Source organism: Oryctolagus cuniculus, chromosome 13, assembly GCF_051225735.1.
Source record: "Oryctolagus cuniculus isolate XC-2025 breed Fujian yellow rabbit chromosome 13, ASM5122573v1, whole genome shotgun sequence".
Classification (NCBI taxonomy): Eukaryota; Metazoa; Chordata; class Mammalia; order Lagomorpha; family Leporidae; genus Oryctolagus; species Oryctolagus cuniculus.
The window spans coordinates 109,230,001-109,250,585 of record NC_142879.1 but is presented as its reverse complement, the minus strand read 5'-3'; the positions used below and the strand labels follow the sequence as shown (position 1 = coordinate 109,250,585).

The window sequence follows — 20,585 nt, the reverse complement described above, 5'->3', positions numbered from 1 at the left end:
CCCGGGAGCCCGCGCGCCGCCGCTCACCTGCCGCGGCCGGGAAACGCAGCGAAGCCCGAGGCCGCCGCCGCCGCCGCTGCCGGGCGGGCCGGGGGCGGTGGGGAGAAGGCCGGGCCGGCGGCGGGATCGGCGGAACGCGCGTCCTCCGGGGCGCCCGGCTTCGCCCCCTACACTCACACACGCCCTGCGGCCGCCTTCTTCCGCTGCTCCCGAACCCCCCTCGCGGGAGCGATGGTACGGCCCGCGGTACGGCAAGCGCGGGGGGCCAGCCTGGCGCGGGCGCGAAGGCCGCGGAGCCCGAGCTGCGGCGTGAGTGCTGCGAGAGCCGCGCGTGACGGACCCGCGCGTGTGGGTGGGCTGTCAGCGCGTTTTCCTCGCACGCGGCCTCCACCCCGCCCCTGCCCGCGGTCACCGGCCCCAGCCCCGTCGGGCCCGGTCGCGGAACCCCGAAAGCGCGGGCGCCTCCATCCGCGACTCCTCCACGCACAGCCGCGCGGGGACAAAAGTCGCCGGCGGCCCCCACGCGCGGGACGGACCTGCGCCCGGCACCTGCGCCCAGCGCTCCCGCCCCTGCCCTGGACGCCCCGAGAGCCGTGGTGGGCGGGACGCCGGCGCTTGTCGCGCTCACTCTGCCTCCCTCTTTTTTTTTTTTTTATAAAAAATATGATTTATTTGGGAAGCACAGTGACAGAGAGAGGTCTCCCATCTGCTGGTTCACTCCCCAGATGGCCCCAACGGCCAGAGCTGGACCAGGCTGAAGCCAGGAGCTCCTTCCGGGTCTCCCACGCAGGTGCAGGTCCTTGTCGGCTGCTCCTGGCTCACCCTAGCCGTCGGGGAGTGGACCAGCAGGTGGAAGACCCGTCTGTCTGTCTGTCTGTCTGTCTCTCTCTCTCTCTCTCTCTCTGTCTCCCCCCCATGTCTCCCTTTCTCCTCCTTCCTGTGTCTTCCTCTCTCTCCCTGTTAACTCTTTCAGATAAATAATTCATGTTTTAAAAAGCAGCGTGGACCCTCGCGTGCGCCCCTTCCTGGAGCTGTGTCGAGGACCAAGGCGGTGGGCGCGTCTGCCCTCGGGGTTCCTCGCCAGGGACAAAGTCCAGCTCTCCTGTGAACTCGCCATGTTGGGTTTGACAGCTTCCCTGATGAGTCTGTCGTGCTAGAAACACACGTGCCGACTTTTGCATGTTGTGTGATGGAATACGAGCCCCGTGGAAGGTCTGCAGGACTTGGTGCACCGGTGTTTTCCAAACAGCCAGGCAGGAGGTGACCAAATCAAACGTCGCTGGATACCAGATGGACCACCGGGCCAGCGTCATGGGTGAGCTGCTGCCAGCAGCACCAGCATCCTGTATCCGGCTCCCTGCTAATGCACCTGGGAAAGCAGTGGACGACGGCCCAAGTGCTTGGGCCCCTGCGCCCGCGTGGGAGACCTGGATGGAGCTCCAGGCTCCCAGGCCCAGCCATTGTGGCCATTTGGGGAGTGAACCAGTGGGTGGAAAGATTTTTCTCCCTCTGTCTCTCCTTCTCTTTGCAACCCTGCTTTTCAAGTAAAGAAATAAATCTCAAAAAAAAAAAAAAGAGAGAGAGAGACCAATGAATGGATATGGGAGGGTACTTCAGAAAATTTGTGGAAAAAATAATTTTCTTTTGGTGCAAAATTTTTTGAGATCTGTATGTATGTATTTTCCATAAACTATTTTTAAAAAGATTTATTTATTTGTGTGAAAGGCAGAGTTATGGGACAGGGGGGGAATCTTCCATCCACTGGTTCACTGTTGCAACAGCCTAAACTCTGCCAGTCTGGAGCCAGGAGCCAGGAGCTTCTCCCAGGACTCCCACATGGGCGCAGGGGCCCAAGCAGTTGGCCCATCTTCCACTGCTTTCCGAGGCATTGCAGAGAGCTGGATTGGAAGTAGAGCAGCTGGGACTCGAACCAGCACCCATATGGGTGCTGGAGCCGCAGGGAGCGGCTTTACTCAGAACACCAAGCACTGGTCCCTGCCATGAACTTTTTGATGACTCCTTGTATATGTGCATTTATAGGCACACATAAATTAATACAAATAACAAATATAAAATAATATAAAATAACAGAGTTCACTAATAGGGCTTCATATTCATTACTGCAACTAACATAGAAACTACCATCAAAAAAGAATGCCCATAGTTATTCAAAAACAAATTCTCCCTCTAAGTCCTGGGTTTCTTCGTATGCTTCAGTCATGGAAAATCCAGTTACTTTCTGTTAAGCCAAATATTTACTGATACTGACTGGCAAAAATGTGAGCCCAGGGCCATTCTTCTCACTGAGTTGTTTTAATTGGGCAGCCGTTGGCCACCACTTGAGACACCTGCATCCTGCATCCCGGTGCCGGGTTCAAGTCTCAGCTCCACTCTGAGTCCCACTTCCTGCTGCTGTGTAGTGAAAAAGCTAGTGATGGCCTGAGTGACTGCGTCCCTGCCACTCATGTCGGAGACCAGGATTGATTTCCGGGCTCCTAGATTCAGCCTGGCCCAGCCCCAGGTGCTGCAGGCATTTAGAGAACGAACCATAACTGGAAGATGTCTGTCCCTTTCTGCCTCTCTCGGCTTTGCAAGTATATATATATATACACACACACACATATATATATACATATATATATACATACATATAATTTGCAACATGTAAATTTTTGTAAGAGCATGCAATTTTGTTTTTGTTTTTGTGACAGGCAGAGTGGACAGTGAGAGAGAGAGACAGAGAGAAAGGTCTTCCTTTTCCATTGGTTCACCCTCCAATGGCCACCACGGTCGGCACACCGCGCTGATCCGATGGCAGGAGCCAGGTGCTTCTCCTGGTCTCCCATGGGGTGCAGGGCCCAAGCACTTGGGCCATCCTCCACTGCACTCCTTGGCCACAGCAGAGAGCTGGCCTGGAAGAGGGGCAACCGGGACAGAATCCGGCGCCCCAACTGGGCTGGCGCTGCAAGGCGGAGGATTAGGCTACTGAGCCGCGGCGCCGGCCAAGAGCATGCGATTTATAGTTTAAATATTTTGGTTTATTTTTTAAGTTAAGCACCATTAGCATTCTCTCTCTTCTGGTGGACCCTGGCGTGGCGTGCAGATGTCTGTGTCCTACGGGCGTTCCTGGGAGCGATGTCCTGCTCTGAGTGCTGAGTCACTCTGGGAGGCGGCCCGGGAAGCTCCGCTAGCTGGGCTCCTGCCACACAGGTAGGAGATCTGGGTGGAGCTGCAGGCGAAGGAGCTCTGTTTCTGTGCCTTGCAAACAGGGGAACGTTTCTCTTTGAAGCTTCTAGCACAGTGGCTACAGGTGGGTTTAGGCCATGTGTGCATGAGCCCTTGGAGGGCAGTCACTGGTCAGTGCCGGGGAGACCTGGCGTCTGAGAAAGCCGCTCTGACTCGAGAGCGCCCCCTGTCTTCCCGTGCGCCTCTTAGTCTCGGATGGAGCCGGGGCAGCCCAGCATCCCCAGCTACAGCACCCCAGAGGTCTCCCCACCCTTAGCTCACCCAGACGGTGTGCCACGGGAATGCGGCTTCTAGAAAGGTCGGAAGCAGCCAAGCCCTTACAATTCAGTGAAAATTACTTCTTCCTTTCAGAAAAAAATCATCCTTTCTGACACCCTCTAAGCCACTACTTGTAGCAGTAGTTAGACCGAGGGGCCAGCTCTGTGCTGTAGTAGGTTAAGCCATTGCCTGCAGTGCCAGCATCTCGTATAGGTGCCAGTTTGAGTCCCGGCTGCTCCTCTACCGATCCAGCTCTCTGCTGTGGCCTGGGAAAGCAGTGGAAGATGACCTAAGTCCTTGAGCCTCTACACCCCCTGTGGGAGACCCAGAAGAAGCTCCTGGCTCCTGGCTTCACACTGGCCCAGCTCTGGCTGTTGTGGCTAGCGGGGGAGTGAATCAGCGATGGGAGACTTCTCAATCGTTGTCTCCTTCTCTTTCTGTAATGCTGCCTTTCAAATAAAATAAATAAATATTAATTTTAAAAAGTTAGACCTAACCTCATTACCACGCCAAAATGCTGATTCACCCATAAACCCTTTCTTTGTTTGGCTTTTTAGCAAACACTATATGTAAAAAATGTGTTTGGGCCTTGTATAATATTTATTTAACTCTTATAATTTCTTCTAATTTCAGAAAGTAATGCCAGTGTTATAGGAACAGATCACCATGTTTAGACTGAGCATTTCTCTTCAAGGTATTGTCCATGACCCCAATTAATTTTTTTAATTGCATTTATTGTGTACTACATGATTTAAAAAAATATTCATTTTACTTATTTGAAAGGCAGAGTTACAGAGAGGGAGAGGGAGAGAAAGAGAGTGGGTGAGAGACAGAGAAAGAGAAGGAGAGAGAGAAAGAGATCTTCTACCTGCTGGTTCACTCCCCAAATGACCACAGTGGCCATGGCTGTGTTGGGCTGAAGCCAGGAGCCTGGAGCTCCATCTAGGCCTGCCACATAGGTGGCAGAAACGCAGGACTTGAGCCATCACCTGCTGCTTCCCGGTGTGCGTTCAGAGGGAGCTAGAATCGGGAGGGGAGCCGTGACTCAAACCAGGCACGCTGGGTCTGGGATGTGGTGCCCCCAGCGAGGGCAACACTCAAACGCTCCTCCCTATCTTCTTCTTTGTATTTCTTTGCACTCACAGTTGCACAGGTTGACAAAGCTGTTGACAGAGAGCTGCTTTTGATGAACAAACCCACACCTTCCATTGTTTGAAACAGATGACACGGTTACGATTTCGCAGACCTGAAGCTAGAGAAGAAATCTGAGGAGCAGGCTAGAGGAATCATAGGAGGTATGTGAAGGACGGGAAGTGGCGTTTTTCTGGCGTGTTACGTTAAAACCGTGTCATACGAAGAGTAAGCCGTGAATCTCAAGCCCCCGGGGCAGGTGACCACAGACAAGATGGAAGAACTCACGACTTGATGAGGATCAGTCACGTAGGCTGTCCCGTGCGAGCGGAGACAGAGCAAGGCAGGCCGAGTGTGGCAGGGGTGCAGGCAGCTATGCAATGGTAAGTGGCGGAAAGACAGTTGCTAGGCCTTCGTGGCGGTCGATCATCACGGAAAGCAGGCAGTCGATGCTGTTCACTTGCGCTGTGTGGTGCCAAGTGCTGGGGCATGCACAGCGTCATTGTTAGAAACAGCAGGTGCCTTGGTGAAGCCACTGCTTGGAAAACCTGCATCCCAGAGCAAAAGGCCGGTTCAAGTCCTGGCTTCTCCACTTCCCATCCCTCTCCCTGCCAAAGCGCCTGGGAAGGTGGCAGGTGATGACACAAGGACGTGGGCCCCTGCCACGCACATGGGAGACGCAGATGGAGTTCCTGGCTCCTGGCTTTGGCCTGGCCCAGCCCTGGCTGTTGCAGGCATTTGGGGAGTGAACCAATCAGTCCCTCTCTGTTACTCTGCCTTTCAAATAAATAAAGTGAAAGAGCTCTGCAAGATTGTGCAGAGCTGTAAAATAACACGCTCACGTACAGGGAGGTTAGGAGCCTTGGCCCAGGACGGACGCCTTTTCAACACATAGAGTGTGTGAGTCAAGCGAGTCAAAAAAAAAAAAGAAAAGAAAGAAACTGACCCTCATTAACCTTATGGTTTACTTGACCGGGCGTCTGCAGGGAAGCAAAGGAGACGAATGCGTTGTAGAGTTGTTTAACAGAGTTCGATAAAATATTCACGTATAACACCAGCTTTCCCCCTAAAGCTCTCAACATCTCACTTCCAGAAAGGTGTCTTTTGCTGTTGAGAGAGAGAGAGAGAGAGAAAACAGACATCCACAATATGTAGTCTTAGAAATTAGAGTCCGTGCCACACGCTCAGCAGAACTGAAATGGGGGGCGGGGTTGGGGTTGTGACATAGCGGGTGAAGCCCCGCCTGCGGTTCTGGCATCCCACTTGGGCACCGGTTTGAGTCCTGGCTACTCCACAGCTCTCTGCTGTGGCCTAAGAAAGCAATGGAGGTTGGCCCAAAGGCTTGGGCCGCTGCACCTGCGTGGGCTCCTGGCTTCAGATCGGCCCAGCTCCGCTGTGGCTGTTTGGGAGTGAACCAGCTGATGGAAGACCCCTCAACCTCTCTCTCTCTCTGCTTCTCTGTAACTCTGCATTTCAAAAAAATAAATAAATAAATCTTTAAAAAAGAAACAGAAATGAAGTGGGGATACACGGTGGGTCTCTGGGAACTGCACCCGCGTGACAGCAGACGCCCTGCAGCCCGGCTGCTCCTCCCAGTCCCCTGGTGACTGGTGAGGGACACAGCAAGCAGGAGGCAGGCTCCCCCTGCAATGCTTCACACGTGTTCTGTTGTTCTGGATTGTTTTCTCTTAAAATGAGCCTACAGTAAGATTGACTGGAGACGGAGTTATACGACTGTGGATTTCACACAGTGATGTCACAGCCGGATGCACACTTGTCCCTTCTCCCTCTTGTGTTGTTCTCTTACGTCACTGCTGCTGTTTGCATGGAGTTTCTTCCCAAAAGGGTGGTGCTCTGGAGAGTTGGGCACCAGTTGAACTGTGCTGAGAGGTGGCGGAGCCTTTAAGGGGTGGGGCCTAGTGGCACCACCCTCATGAATGCATGAATGTTTTCCTGGGTTGGTTGGGTCTTTCTAGACCGGATCAGGTCTCCTGGGAGTGAGTAAGGCCTCCTGGGACTGCAGTGCTATGAGAGTGGATTACCAGGAAGTGAGTCAGCCTGGCTGTCTCTCCCGCACAAGCTGCTTTATGCCAGGAGGCCCCTGCAGAAGCTGTGCGAGTGCCAGGCCCGTGCTCTTGGGCCTGCCGCACCGCGAGCGAAATAAGCCTGTCTTCATAAGTGACTCAGCCCCCGGTGTTTTGTTACAGCACCAGGAAGTGAACTTCGCTTCCTCTCCGGGTCACCGTGGGTGCTCGTCCATGTCCTTCCTCTCCTAAGTTTTTCTCTCTTCTCTCAGGCATTTCTGATGTGTGCCTTAGAACAGAACCGGGGAGAGGACAAGGCTTCCATCCGTGCCGGGTCTCCTGGTGGTGAGAGGAAGAGCAGGAGGAAACGGGGAACGCAGGGCCCTTCCTTGGGTCAGATGTGCGGCCTTGCGTAGCGTGCAAGGGGGTCCCAGATCCCACCTCCAAAAGCAAGCTGACGAGCTTCCAGTCCCCACTCACACAAGGGAACAGCAGCTAGAAGTAGACACTCCTTTAAAAATAAATAAATAAATCTTTAAAAAGAGAGAGAGAGAGATCTTCCATCTCTTGGTTCACTCCCCAAATGACTACAAGAGCAAGGCTGGGTCTGGCCCACATCAGAAGTCTGGAACTCCACCCAGTTCTCCCATATGGGTGGCGGGACCCAACTCCTCAAACCACTTCCACTGTTCTCCCAGGTGCATTCACAGGGAGCTGTATCTGAAGTGGAGCAGCTGGGGCTCGAACCAGTGCCCATAGGAGACGCCAGCATGGCAGCCGGGGGCTTCACCTACTGCTCCACATCGCCCCGTGGCCCTGGGCGAACACGAAGCCCATGCTGCCTGCTGTGCTGTGAAAACCAAGGCTTTTTGTCTTTGGGCAGGAATCTCAAGTCTTCTGCCAGCACCCATGAAACTGCAGCAGCTTGTTTGCTTGTGGATAATATGTGCAGGTCCTTAGGTCCCTGGGGACGGCGCCATCATTGGTTTCCTGGAGTGAGTTCCCATGAGGGTGAATTGTTGCAAAAGCCCGCACCCAACCCCTGAGTGTCTTTCTGACTTCCTGTTTCAAGGTGCGCTCTTTCCTCTTCCACTGGCTGCAGCCTGGCTGTCTGCCGTGATGTAATGCAGCCAGATATTCCTCTCCAGCGTTGCTCTGACCCTGGCTTCCTGCCCGTGGATCCTCGGAGCTGTGAGCTTAACAAACCTCTTTCCTTTACAGTGGTAGCCTGTTTCAGGGACCTCATTATAGTAATGGGAAGCTGATGCACTAGGGAACACACGGACCAGCTGAAGCACCTGGCAATGGTCTGTTCAGGCTATGTAACCAAGCACCACAGTGAACACTTACCTTTTTACGGTTCTGGACCTGGAACACCCACGATTGAGGTGCCAGCAGACCTGGTGTCGGGGAGGAACCGTCCTGGCTCACAAAGGGCTATGGTTTTGCTGTGCCTTCGCATAGCAGAAGGGTCCAGGCATTGCTCTGGGCTCCTTTACTTGAGTGCTGATTCCATCTCAGAGGCCCCAGCTGCAGATACTGTCACCTTGGAGAGCAGGCCTCAACATCTGAATTCTGGGAGACTCAAACAGTCTGGAGATGGCTAACTAGACACTCAGTAAATACTAGGCAGATGAGTGGATGCATGAGAGATTACTGGACCACAGAGACATGCATGGTCCCGTGTCTCTCTAGTTCCATTTTTCTTTGTCAAATTCATTTTTTTTTTACTGAACAAGCTAATATTCTTGACTTCTGAAGCAAGTTTTAGAATCAGTTATGAAACTGATTTTCTCTTTTATTACTTTTTTTTTAAGGCAGAATGACAGAGAGAAAGAGAGACACAGACAGCGGAGATCTTCCGTCTGCTGGTTCACTACCCAAATACCTGCCACACTCATGGCTGAGTCAAGCCAAAGCCAAGAGCCGGAAATGCAGTCCAGGTCTCCCACATGGGTAAGAGGGACCCAAGTACTTGGACCATCATCTGCTGCTCCCCAGGGTATGCATGAGCAAGAAGCTGGATTGGAAGCAGAATGGAGACAGACCCAGGGCTCCAGTGTGTGACGTAGGCATCATGAGCACATCTTTACTGCATCAAATGCCCATCCTTAAATTGATCTTCTTATTGGCAAAGGACCTGGTATGAAGTTGGCTAGCATGAGCCAGCTTTCCTCAGGACAATGTCATCCAGAGACTGAGGCCCTAGGTGCCCCAGTCTTGGCGGGGTTCCCAGCCATGGCCTCCTTCCCACTCTCCCATGTATTCCATGCCCTGGCCTGCCCACGGTGTGCCTCCTGCAGGTCCTACAGTGCTGAGCTCATCCATGACACAGAGCCTCACTATAGACTTGAAACAGGTTTTTTACTGCTTCTTCTCCAAGCTACCTCCTCCTCACCTGTCAAGATCCAATTCAAGGCTGGCGCCGCGGCTCACTAGGCTAATCCTCCACACTGCGGCGCTGGCACACTGGGTTCTAGTCCCGGTCGGGGCGCCGGATTCTGTCCCGGTTGCCCCTCTTCCAAGCCAGCTCTCTGCTGTGGCCCGGGAGTGCAGTGGAGGATGACCCAAGTGCTTGGGCCCTGCACCCCATGGGAGACCAAGAGAAGCACCTGGCTCCTGCCATCAGATCAGCGCAGTACGCCGGCTGCAGCGCACCGGCCGCGGCGGCCATTGGAGGGTAAACCAATGGCGAAGAGAAACCTTTCTCTCTGTCTCTCTCTCTCTCTCTCTCTCTCTCACTGTCCACTCTGCCTGTCAAATAAATAAATAAATAAAAAGATCCAATTCAAAATCTCCTTGTCCAGGGAAGCCAGTCTGTCCCCTTAGCCTTGACTGCGTTCCTGTTTCAGTCCTTGCAACTTTTTGTACTTTCCCTCTACAGTCCCTACCACAAATGCAGTGAAGTAATCATCTGTTTTATTCTTAAAAAAAAAGATTTATTTGTTTATTTGAAAGGCAGAGTTACAGAGAGAGGTAGAGACAGAGAGGTCTTACATCTGCTGGTTCGCTCCCCAGATGGCCGCAACAGCCACAGCTGGGCCAGCCCAAAGCCTGGAGCCAGGAGCTTCCTCTGGATCTCCCCCATGAGTATAGGGACCCAAGGCCTTGGGCCATCTTCTACTGCTTTTTCAGGCCATAGCAGAGAGCTGGATCGGAAGAGGAGCAGCCAGGTCTTGAGCCGGCACCCGTGAGGGATGCCGGCACTGCAGGCTGCGGCTTTACTTGCTATACCCTGTGTGATTCTTTAATATCTGTCTCCCTCACTTGACTGTAAGTTCTGGCTATCAGGGATCACAAGCGTGCTTCAAAATGTGTGTGGAAAAGTGAGATGAAAAGATTCATTTATTTTGGGGCCAGTGCTGTGGCATAGCGAGTTAAGGCTATGTTATGGGCGCCAGTTCAAGCTGCCCCACTTCTGATCCAGCTCTCTGCTATGGCCTGGGAAAGCAGTAGAAGATGGCCCAAGTCCTTGGGCCCCTGCACCCACGTGGGAGACCTGGAAGAGGCTCCTGACTCCTGGCTTCGGATCGGCACAGCGCTGGCCGTTGTGGCCAATTGGGGAGTGAACCAGCAGATGAAAGACCTCTCTTTCCACCTTTGCCGCTATAACTCTGCCTTTCAAATATACAAATAAATCTTTAAACAACAACAACAAAATTTCATTGACTTTGGTGTGTAAAACTTTGAAATCTGACATTGAGGTGTAGCAGATTAAGCTCAAGCTTGTGATGCTGGCATCCATCTCAGAGTGCCAGCTACAGTCCTGGCTAATCCACTTTACCCAGCTGCCTGCTAATGTTGCCCTCAGAGGACTGCTGCCACCCATGTAGGAGACCCAGAGGCAGTTCCTGAGAGGCAGAGGCAGAGGCACAGATAGTGAGCTCTTCCATCTGCTGCTTCACTCCCCAGATGGCTGCAACGGCTGGAGCTGGGCCGATCCGAACCAGAAGCCAGTTTTCTGGGTCTCCCACTTGTGTGCAGGGACCCAAGGACTTGGGCCATCTTCTGCTGCTTTCCCAGCTGCATTAGCAGGGAGCTGGACCAGAAGTGGAGCAGCCAGGACTTGAACTGGTGCCCATATAGGATGCTGGCACTGCAGGCGGTGGCTTTACCTACTATGCCACAGCGCCAGCACCCCACTCACTCTTCTTGGTGTGTTTGATTGGCAATCCAAATGCATGTGATTGGTTGATTGATTCCGTTATAGAAACTGAGTTATACAGAAATGTACCACAAGAGTCACTGTAGAAGATACGGCAGCGAGCGTATCAGTCAGGGCTTTTCCACCACCAGAGGCAGAAGTGCAGTGGCTGGGACACAAACTGGCGTCCAGATGGGATGCCAGCTTTGTAGACGGCCACTTTACCTGTTACACCGCAGTCTCAGCCCCAGTTACTAGTTTCACTGTTGACTTCTACTCAAAATCAAACCCACTCCTTGTTGACACAGAAACAGTCCTTATGAGAAGATGTAACCTGAAAACCAAAAACAAAATAGCTGCTTGTCAGGCAGAGGGAGAAGAATGGCACATTTTTTGTGTGTTTAAATTCACGTCCAGTCCATTGAACTTGAACTTTTATAATAATATTAAGCCCAGACTGTGTTTTTAATTATTTTACATTTACAGAATGTCTACTTTATTCTTTTCTATATATTTCCTTTTTTTTTTTTTTTTTTTTGACAGGCAGAGTGGACACTGAGAGAGAGAGAGACAGAGAGAAAGGTCTTCCTTTGCCGTTGGTTCACCCTCCAATGGCCGCCGCGGCCGGCGCACTGCGCTGATCCGATGGCAGGAACCAGGTACTAATCCTGATCTCCCATGGGGTGCAGGGCCCAAGTAGTTGGACCATCCTCCACTGCACTCCCTGGCCACAGCAGAGAGCTGGCCTGGAAGAGGGGCAACCGGGACAGAATCCGAAGCCCCGACCGGGACTAGAACCCGGTGTGCCGGCGCCGCAAGGTGGAGGATTAGCCCAGTGAGCTGCGGCGCCAGCTCTATATATTTCCTTTTTATTAAAGATTTATTTGTTTGTTTGCGAGGCAGAGTTACAGAGAGAGAGAGAGAAAGGTCTCCCATCCGCTGGATCACTCCCCAGTTGACTGCAACAGCCAGAGCTGGGCTGATCCGAAGTCAGGAGCCAGGAGCTTCTTCCAAGTCTCTCACACGGGTGCAGGGGCCCAAGGACTTGGGCCACCTTCCCAGGCCATAGCAGAGAGCTGAATAAACTGGAGCAGCGGGGACTCGAACAGGAGACTATATGGGATGTTGGCACTGCAGGCGGTGGCTTTACCTGCTGCGCCACAGCACTGGCCCCTAAACTTGAAATTAAAAACTATCCATTATTAGCCTCTCAACTCAGCTTACAATTATTTGTTTATAAATCAAGGATTCTTTGCATTAAAACTTTAAATACAGTCACCCTCACTACTTCTTGCTATTAATGCTCAATTTGTTTGTAATATCTTTACATTTCAAGTTAGTGCTTCATTTATTTATTTATTTATTTATTGACAGGCAGAGTTAGACAGTGAGAGAGAGAGAGACAGAGAGAAAAGTCTTCCCTCCATTGGTTCATCCCCCAAATGGCCGCTATGGCCGGCGCACTGTGCCGATCCAAAGCCAGGAGCCAGGTGTTTCCTCCTGGTCTCCCATGCGGGTGCAGGGCCCAAGCACTTGGGCCATCCTCCACTGCCTTCCTGGGCCACAGCAGAGAGCTGGCCTGGAAGAGGAGCAACCGGGACAGAATCCAGTGCCCCAACTGGGACTAGAACCCGGTGTGCTGGCGCCACAGGCGGAGGATTAGCCTAGTGAGCTGCAGCGCCGGCCAAATTAGTGCTTCTTTATAATCAGCGATTAAGATTTTTAGTATTTATCATATACAACATGATGTTTTGAAAGATGTAAACAGTGTAAAATGGTTTAATTGAGCAAGCTAATATATCCAAGGCATCATCTACTTGTCATTTTTTTTTTTTTGTGGTAAGAACCCTGAAAATCTACTCTTATCAGTTTCCAAAATACATCTATCAGATACAGTCACCATATTGTTTCGAGAGCTTCTACACTGTTCTGCTCTCTCATTCTTGGAGTGCAACTTTTTTAGAATCCACGTGACTTGGATGTGGATGTGGTCTGGCCTGTCCCGAGCCTCTGGGTGTTGACATGTAACCTAATCTGACTGTCCACAGGCGGTATCTGTGTGGAGATGAAATCCCCACTGCAAGGCAGTCAGAGGTGAACATGGCATCCGACGCTGACGTTGGAGGTGGAGCCCCAGCGGGTGTTAGGATGAGAGGAAGTCACTGGGAAGAGTCCATGAGTCCCCAGGCGCTTTATGAGAAGAGGGACAATGGAAGGGACACAGCTGGACATGCATGCCCCTGTCTCTTGCCATGGGAGGCCCTATGCGCTCCTGGGACTCTGCCAGCAATAAGGCCATGGCCATTGGTGTCCCCTTGACTTGGCCATGTAGAAACATGAGCCAGAAGAACTCTTCTTTTCATAGTAGATTGCCTCAGATGTTTCATTATTGTAATGAAAGACAGACTAAGGCACATACATAAATGAGGTCTTGTCATAAATACGTAGGTTTATTTCTGGGCTATCTATTGTATCACGCTAGTCTATGTGTCTGTTTTTGGTGCCAGTAGGATGCTGTTCAGATTCCTACAGCTTTGTAGCATTTTTTGAAATCAGGGAGTGTCCCCAACACTGTTGTTTTAGCTCACGATTTTTTTGTTTAGTCAGAGTCTTTTATGGTTCAATATGAATTTTTTTTTTGGCTTTGATGAATTTATTGTTCCTATAATATAGCCAGTTAAAAGGTTCAATATGAATTTTAAGATTTTTTTCTATTTCTGTAAAACATATCATTAGAAATTTGGTAGGGATTGCATTGAGTCTGTAGATCTTGTTGGGTAGCACAGATATTTTAACAACATTAATTCTTCCAATTTATACAAATAGTATTTCTGCCCATTTATTTGTGTCTTCTTTAGTTTCTTCTTTAATAATCTAGTTTTCGGTGTACAGATCTTTCATCTCATTGGTTAAATTTACTCCTAAGTGCCAGCGCCGTGGCTCACTAGGCTAATCCTCCGCCTTGCGGCCCCGGCACACCGGGTTCTAGTCCCGGTCAGGGTGCCGGATTCTGTCCCGGTTGCCCCTCTTCCAGGCGAGCTCTCTGCTGTGGCCAGGGAGTGCGGTGGAAGATGGCCCAAGTCTTTGGGCCCTGCACCCTATAGGAGACCAGGATAAGTACCTGGCTCCTGCCATTGGATCAGCGCGATGCGCCGGCCGCAGCGCGCCAGCCATTGGAGGGTGAGCCAATGGCAAAAGGAAGACCTTTCTCTCTGTCTCTCTCTCTCACTGTCCACTCTGCCTGTCAAAAAAAAAAAAAAAAAATTATTCCTAAGTGTGTGTGTGTGTGTGTGTGTGTAGTTAGCTATTGGGAATGGGATTATTTTCTTGACTTTTTTCAGATAGTTCATTGATTATGTATAGAAAAATATTACTGATTTCTGTACGTTGGTTTTGAATCTTGCTACTTTCCTAAATTTACTAGTTTTAGCAGTTTTGATGGCATCATCAGGTTTCCCATATGTAAGATCATGTCATATCTGCAAATTGGGGCAATTTAACTTCTTTTCCAACGTGAATACCTTTTGTTTCTCTGATGTGTTGTTGGGTTTGCTTTGTTAGCATTTTATTGAGGGTTTTTGCACTTTTGCAAAAATATCAGAGATATTAGACTGAATGGTTTTTCTTGTAGTGTCCTTATTTGGGCATCAGGGTAAGGCTGGCCTTATAAAATGTGCTCGGAAGTGTTCCTTCTTCCGTTTTTCAGAAGAGTCGAGGAGGCTTGGTATTGGCTTTTCCTTGAATGTTTAGTAGAAGTCAGTAGTGAAGCCGTCAGGTTTAAATGTCCTTGACTTTTTATTATTGATTCAATCTCCCTACTCGTTATTGGTCTGTTCAGATTTCCTAATTCTTCACGATTCAGTCTAGGTAGCTGTATGTGTCTAGGAATTTCTTAACTTCTTCTAGGCCATCCAGTTTGATGGCATATAATTACTCATTATTCATACGAATCTCTTAGAATCCTTTGTGCTTCACTTTCTCAGTCTAGCTAAAGGTTTGTCACATTTGTTAGCCATTTCAAAAGACCAACTCTTAGTTTCATTTATCTTTCCTATTGTTTCTCTAGCCTCTATTTCATTTCTTTCTTTATTATTTCTCTCCTTCTACTTACCTGGGCTGAGGTTTTTCTTAGTTCCCTGAGATGTAGCATTAGGCTGTTTATTTCATATCTTTCTTCTGCGTTCATTTGGCTATTTATTGCTACAAATTGCACTTATAACTGCTTTTTGCTGCATCCCAAAATTTTCATATGTTGTTTCCATTTTCATTTGCTTCTGATTTTTTTTTCACTTTCCTTTAATTTTCTTCTTTGACTCACTGGCTGTTTGGAAGGGGGTTGTTTAATTTTTTTATTGCTTACAGAGTTTCTATAACTCTTCTTGTTTCTTAATTTACTTTTTATTATTTGAAAGGCAGAGAAAGAGGGAGAGAGGGGGAGATGGAGAGAGAGAGAGGGAGAGAGAGATCCTGCTTTTGATTTCTAGTTTCATACCACTGTGGTCAGAAAAGATACTTGATAAGATCTTTACTTTTCTTCAATTTGTTGACTTGCGTGTGGCCTAAATTCTGGCCTATCCATGTGTGTCTGAGCCAAATGTGTATTTTGCTGCTGTTGGAGAGAATATCCATACTTGTCTGCTGGGTCCATTTGATCTAATGGATCTACAATGTCTGTATGGATTATCTGTCTGGATGATCTGTCCATTGCTAAAAGCAGAGTATTGAAGTCCTCTATAGTTGTTGTACAGGGCCGTCTTTCTCTCACTTCAGACTTGTGAATATTTCCTTTATACCTTCTGATGCTCCAATGTTGGGTGGATTCATATACAAGTATTTGCAATTGTTATATTCTCTTGATGAATCAGACCATTTATGACCATATTTATTTACTTTTGTTTTACTGTTTCGTACACATTTTAAGTTATTTATCTATTTTAATTTTTAAAGTATTTTCAAAAATTTATTTAAAAGAACTACAGAGAGAGAGAGAGAGAGAATCTTTCACCCATTGGTTCACACCCCGAATGACTACAATGGCCAGGGCTAGGCTAGCCAAAGCCAGGAGCCTAGAACTCCATGATGGCTTCACACATGCGTGACAGGGGCCCAACACTTGGGTGATCTGCTGCTGCTTGCCCAGGCTCATTAGCAGGGAGCTGGATCAGAAGTGGAGCAGCCAGGACTCAAACTGGTGTTTATAGGATGTGTGCAGCAGCTTAACCCATTGTGCCACAATGCTGGCCACCATTTATTTATTTTAAATGGCAGTGAGAGGAGCCAGTGCTGTGGCATAGTAGGTTAAGCCTCTGCCTGTGGCACCGGCATCACATATGGGTACCAGTTCGAGTCCTGGCTGCTCCACTTCTGATGCAGCTCCTTGCTGATATACGAAGTGCTTGGACCCCTGCACCCACGTGGGAGACCCAGAAGAAGCTCCTGGCTCCTGGCTCTGGATTGGTCCAGCTCCAGCCATTGTGGCCATTGGGGAGTAAACCAGAGGACTGAAGACCTCTCTCTCTGTCTCTCAAATAAATAAAGCCGAGAGAGAGAGAGAGAGAGAGAGAGAGAGAGAGAGAGAGAGAGAGAGGAACAGACAAAAGAGATATCTTCCATCTGCTGCTTTATTCCCCAAATGCCTGCAACAGCTGAGGCTGGGCCAGTCTGAACCCAGGAACCCAGAACTCAGTCTAGGTCTCCTACATGGGTATCAAGGACCACAGTCCTTGAGCCATCATCTGCTGCCTTCTGGGGTGCACATTAACAGGAAGCTGGAGTCAGAAGTGGGTACCTGAACCCCGGCTCTGATATGGGATGGCTGCCCCAATTTGGGGAACTCTCAGTACATGAATAATATATACAAGTTATATGATTAGATACTACAAAACTTACTTTAAACCAAATGGGAAAGTGTCACCAGCATGGGTTTAATTTACTTTCTGTGCATTCCTTTGGTTAATTCAGCATTCTCCCAGGGTTGCACAGTCACCTTCCCAGTCGAGGCAAAAGGGAATACAACCCGGCCGGCGCCGTGGCTCAGTAGGCTAATCCTCCACCTTGCGGCGCCGGCACACCGGGTTCTAGTCCCAGCCGGGGTGCCGGATTCTGTCCCGGTTGCCCCTCTTCCAGGCCAGCTCTCTGCTATGGCCAGGGAGTGCAGTGGAGGATGGCCCAGGTGCTTGGGCCCTGCACCCCATGGGAGACCAGGAAAAAGCACCTGGATGCTGGCTCCTGCCATCGGATCAGCGCGGTGCGCCGGCTGCAGCGGCGGCCATTGGAGGGTGAACCAACAGCAAAGGAAGACCTTTCTCTCTGTCTCTCTCTCTCACTGTCCACTCTGCCTGTCAAAAAAAAAAAAAAAAAAAAGGGAATACAACCCCAGGCTGGCTGAGGTTGCTCCATGTCATATCCCCAGCTGGGTCACAGCGGTTAATTTGGGTCATGGTTGGAGGCTGTGGACTGGAACACAGGCCCAGGGCGCTACTTCCAGGACGAAAGCTTTAAGTCACAACACCTTTTTTTTTTTAAGATTTATTTATTTATTTGACAGGTAGAGTTACAGACAGTGAGAGAGAGAGAGACAGAGAGAAAGGTCTTCCTTCCGTTGGTTCACAACCCCACCCCCCACCCCCCCAACCCCCGCCAAATGGCCACCAGGGCCGGTGGGCTGCACTGATCCGAAGCCAGGAGCAGGAGCCAGGTGCTTTTCCTGGTCTCCCATGGAGTGCAGGGCCCAAAGACTTGGGCCATCCTCCACTGCACTCCCGGGCCACAGCAGAGAGCTGGCCTGGAAGAGGAGCAACCGGGACTAGAACCCAGCGCCCATATGGGATGCCAGTTCCGCAGGCAGAGGATTAGCCCAGTGAGCCATGGCGCCGGCTCCAGAACACTCTTCTTGTCAGTGTCTTCCACTCTGGTAACAAGGGATCCCAAATCCATGACGTCCAGGTGACGTTCAAAACACAGCTTGTTCCTATAAGCTTTAAGTATCCCTCTAGATGTTCCTTAAATCTTACTCTTTTAAAAAAATACAGATAATAGATTTTTCACTTACATTATAGCCAAGGCTTACTGGCTCTATTTAAAAAAAAAAAAAGAGTTCAACAAATAAGAAGTGAAAAGACTAGGAGACTGTGTTGTGGTGCAGCAGGTTAAGCCACTGCCTACCGTGCTGGTATCCCATGTGGGTGCCGATTCAACCCCCGGCTACTCCACTTCTGATCCAGTTCCCTGCCAATGCAGCTGGGAAAGCAGCAGAAGGTGGCTCAAGTGCGTGTTGGGCCCCTGCACCCCCGTGGGAGACCAGAACAGAGCTCCAGGCTCCTCGCTTCAGCTTTGCCCAGCCCTGGCTGTCGTGGCTCTTTGAGGAGTGACCAGTGGTTGGAAGGTCTCTCTCTCTCCCTCTCCCTCTCTCTGTATCTTTCTCTCCCTCTCTCTCTCTCCCCCTCCTCTCTCTCCCTCTCTCTCCCTCCCTCTCTCTCCCTCCCACTCTCTTCTTCTCCCTCCCTCTCTCCCTCTCTCTCTCTCTGTATCTTTCTCTCCCTCCCTCTCTCTGTATCTCTCTCTCTCCCTCTCTCCCCCCCTCTCTCTCCCTCTCGCCCTCTCCCCCCCGTATCTCTCTCTCTCCCTCTCTCCCCCCCTCTATCCCTCCGTCCCTCTCTCTCTCCCTCTCTCTGTATCTCTATCAAATAAGTATTTTTTTTAAAAAGGTGAAAAGACTAGAGTCCAGCAGAAAGTTTCACTCTTAACCCTTTATTCACTCCAGTCTCCTACACACATGTCATATGACCTGACTAGGAAATACTAGATTCACACTGCTCATCTGAATTGCAACCAATGTCATCCCAGCCTGATTTGGGTGGAAGGGTCTCTGTGGCTTCTTTCTGTGTTCCGGGGCTGGAGCGAGGGCTTACCAACACCATTTTACAGCCGTTTAATGGATACCCCCATTTATTGGCAAACCATAGCATTACCCGTCCAATCTGCAGTGTGCATTTGGGAAGCAAGAAATCTGGTTGGCAGTGTTCATGAGTGATAAACCAAAGATGCAAAGCTGCCACTAACACCACAGGGGCGGGTACCAAGATTTCCTGTTAATGCGTCCTAATCAGAGCCATAGTGTGTGGATTTGCAGCATCCTGTGGTATGCTCTTCTGAACGCCTCCTTTTTGGGGTAATTTTATGCATTTACAGTTTTTCAGAGATTCCAAGAATTCCACTAAAAATGTAATCATTGCTCTTGGTGGTTCAGTGATCACAGTCTGGCAGAGAGACCCCCGTAGCTGGGTCCTGGGTTGCTCAACATGTCCAACAACACCGTAAAAGGTTCCTGCATGGCAAAGAAGCAGGGACTTCCCAGGGAGCCCTGAGTGCCTGCTGTCAGACTAACGCGCGGGTCTGAGAGGGCACCTCAGAGTGCTCCCACGGCTCACCGGCAGGGGATGGGGTGACACCACTGCGCGTCTGACTCGGTGGCCATGCCCCCGTGGGAGCCCCACCAGCCGGGGCACACCCTGTGTGGGGCACCGTGTCCCTCTGCCTTGCACTGCTAGCTCCAGGCGACTTCCTTCTCCCAGGCCACCCCGTTGCAGGGACAAGCAGCAGCTGGGTGAGGTCTGGAGCTCTGTTGGGAGTGATGAGTCATGGAAGGAGCTCAGTCCTCCCTAATATGGAGAAGTCCCGAATCAGTGCCCTGCAGAGGAGCTGACGGGGCGGGCTTAGGTCTAGCTGTTATGACGCCCGTGCCACCTCGACTCCTGACTCCGGCTTCCTGGTAATGCAGACAGCAGGTGAGGGCTCTGGGGACTGGGTTTCTGCCATCCACGAGGGAGACCTGGGCTGAGTTCCTGGTCCCCAACCCCGTCTGCCCCAGTTTGCACTAACCTGGGGAGAGAAGCTGTGGATGGAAGTGCTCCCCCCGACCTCATCTCTCTGCTTCTCAAATAGAAAAGAACAGGCCCCCGCATTGCTGGAGAGAAAGAGGCCAGGCAGAGCGGGCGTTTCCATCATGATAGTGAGCTTCCGGGAGGGCGTGAACAGCTGAACACAGGGTGGGAGATGGCTAAAAGGTTAGACGCACGCAGCCCATAATGGAGCCCGGCGCAGCTCCTGCTCGCTCAGCCTCTTGCTGATGCACATCCCGGGGAATGGAGAGAAATCTGATCACTCACAAGGTTGCGGGCGGGAGCATAGGATTGTTCAGTCGCTCTAGCAACAGTTTGGCAGGTGCTTGCTAATGCACACCCAGACCCCACAGTGGCACCCCTGGGCATTGATGCCAGGGGGAGGGAGACTGAAGGTCACACACCCAGACCCCGCAGTGGCACCCCTGGGCATTGATGCCAGGGGGAGGGAGACTGAAGGTCACACACACCCAGACCCCGCAGTGGCACCCCTGGGCATTGATGCCAGGGGGAGGGAGACTGAAGGTCACACACACCCAGACCCCGCAGTGGCACCCCTGGGCATTGATGCCAGGGGGAGGGAGACTGAAGGTCACACATGCAGACCCCACAGTGGCACCCCTGGGCATTGATGCCAGGGGGAGGGAGACTGAAGGTCACACATGCAGACCCCACAGTGGCACCCCTGGGCATTGATGCCAGGGGGAGGGAGACTGAAGGTCACACACGCAGACCCCACAGTGGCACCCCTGGGCATTGATGCCAGGGGGAGGGAGACTGAAGGTCACACACGCAGACCCCACAGTGGCACCCCTGGGCATTGATGCCAGGGGGAGGGAGACTGAAGGTCACACACGCAGACCCCACAGTGGCACCCCTGGG

At 51.0% G+C, this 20,585-nt stretch overlaps 1 protein-coding gene and 1 long non-coding RNA gene across 11 annotated transcripts in view; one reads left to right on the top strand and one right to left on the bottom strand.

Annotated features, from left to right (window-relative positions):
* CUL2 (cullin 2) overlaps nucleotides 1–561 on the bottom strand; it is an 86,190-nt gene extending 85,629 nt beyond the window's left edge. The window contains exon 1 of one of the 4 annotated variants that reach the window (XM_089312474.1): nucleotides 537–561. The gene's annotated coding sequence lies outside the window, so the exon portion shown is untranslated. Of the gene's footprint in view, nucleotides 1–27; nucleotides 223–536 lie in introns of those variants that run through there. The other 3 variants (XM_051833452.3, XM_089312473.1, XM_089312476.1) reach the window with 3 other exon arrangements.
* LOC103352360 (uncharacterized) overlaps nucleotides 208–20,585 on the top strand; it is a 24,897-nt gene continuing 4,519 nt past the window's right edge. The window contains exons 1-5 of one of the 7 annotated variants that reach the window (XR_016219939.1): nucleotides 208–309; nucleotides 1,001–1,315; nucleotides 4,138–4,198; nucleotides 4,650–4,799; nucleotides 11,347–11,462. This is a non-coding gene — a long non-coding RNA (uncharacterized LOC103352360). Of the gene's footprint in view, nucleotides 850–1,000; nucleotides 1,316–4,137; nucleotides 4,199–4,649; nucleotides 4,800–8,476; nucleotides 9,454–11,346; nucleotides 11,463–20,585 lie in introns of those variants that run through there. The other 6 variants (XR_016219938.1, XR_007914489.3, XR_016219937.1 and 3 more) reach the window with 6 other exon arrangements.